Raw genomic sequence first — 1,816 nt, 5'->3', positions numbered from 1 at the left:
TCTATTTCCTTCTGGGATCTTCTCCTCATTCTGAGGAGTCTACATGACCAGAGGGGTACTCATGGTTCTTTCTGGTTCTTATTGTACCTGTAGAAAATAGTTGTCATCAAGCTGCTTTTCTAAATCAATTAGAGCATTCTCTATGTCTACTTTGGTGCTGTCTTGGTCTACTAGGGTACCTTCCACCCATTCTATTTGATTTGCATATGCTTCTATTTCAGGTATGGGATGGTGAATGAAAGGTCCTATCTTGACCGCTTGTCTCTTCTTTGTGATGAATTGCAAAGGATCATATCTCCAAAGAAAACTTCTTTTGAACTACATGTTCTATAATATCAAATTTGCCTCTTTGCCAGCCTCCCTAGAGTTGCATATGAAGGGACCTAGTTGGTCTTTTATCTTGAAATAAGCCTTCTTCTTGGCATTGACGGAGTTGACTTCATCTACATTGATTATTTGTCTATAATATTCTAGGGAAAACACCCTCATGGGGAGGTATCTTGGCAACTTATATGGTGCAAGCATGCAACCATATATCCTAATTTCTGTATGGTTCTGATAAAGGTACCAGTCACCCACTTTGGTTTGCTTAGACAATTGAAAGACTCTCTTTATTTCTGGACTAATTCTAGGAGGAGGGCTTCCAGTCAACACTTCCATGACTAGATGTACAAATAAATCAATGAAATCAAAGTAAGAGTATGGAGATTGGTATTGGTGGATCAACGGGTTCAAAAAAATGACCGACCTGAGCTGACCTTTGGTGTCCAGTTTCTGAAGGGTGACTAGTAACTTATCAGGTTGGTAATATAATAACATATGGTATAACACTGAGGAATACTTGAAAACTCTTCATTGTTCATTCTAAGGAATTGTTCATGCATCCTATTAGCTATAAATTTGGCACAGTCATAAATGACAGTAGGAGGCTGCCCTGGAGTGTAGATGGACATGAAGGCAAGGATTATTTCATCAATGTACTCATTGGTGGAGTAACCCAAGACACAAGATATCATGGCCAAAATATGCTGGTCCCATGGATGGAAAATGACCAATACATATGGAGGGGAGACCTTAGGGATGTGTTTTTCCTCTCTAATGAAGGTTTGGAACAATTGGGTCAATTTTTCACAACTGAGCTTGGGGTACTAGTCCAAGAGGTCTCCAATTGAGAGAAGAGTTAGGTTTGGCCTTGGTTCAAGCTGCATCATTTCGTTTATGGATTCAGCAGTGATGGTAAAAAGTATAGTTTGGTTTGGGGACATGATTGCTCTCTGACTAGGTGTCATGAGGAAAGAGTCAATTTTGCGGACAAAACCAACCTCCCTAGAAAGCAAGGCTTTTCTAGTGACAAACAAAACAATCAAGCACTATCTTTCCCTAAATATGCATTTAAAATAAAAGCAACCATGTGTTTAAGGCTTACCTCTAGTCCAACGCTATTTGTAGCAGCCAAGCCTCTTCGATCCAGATGAGCTCCTTCTCCTTGAAGCCTGCATTCACTAACAAGCAAACGATTACATAGCACCTGAATAACTCATATAATAAAACATATTCATCATAAAGACCAAGGAGTTTATGAAACAAATTATATATAACAACTTGTTGAGAAAAATGAACTTAATTGTATTAATTGGAAACAAAAGAAACCATTACAACCAGTGCCTTGGTGTTGTGCAGGTCCCTCCCAGGGTCCAACAAAAGTTCTCCTCTACTTTGATCAACTCACCCACTTCCAAATGAAGCTAAGAAAGGATTGGAATCTCTCCTCTCAAGCTCTATAAGGGAGTACTAATTTCAGCAGCATCTACCCTTA

The sequence above is a fragment of the Pinus tabuliformis genome, chromosome 4_1 (assembly GCF_031772625.1).
Source record: "Pinus tabuliformis cultivar Carrire ecotype Pingquan chromosome 4_1, CPIR1, whole genome shotgun sequence".
NCBI classification, from domain to species: domain Eukaryota; kingdom Viridiplantae; phylum Streptophyta; class Pinopsida; order Pinales; family Pinaceae; genus Pinus; species Pinus tabuliformis.
Note: the sequence above shows the minus strand (reverse complement) of the source record.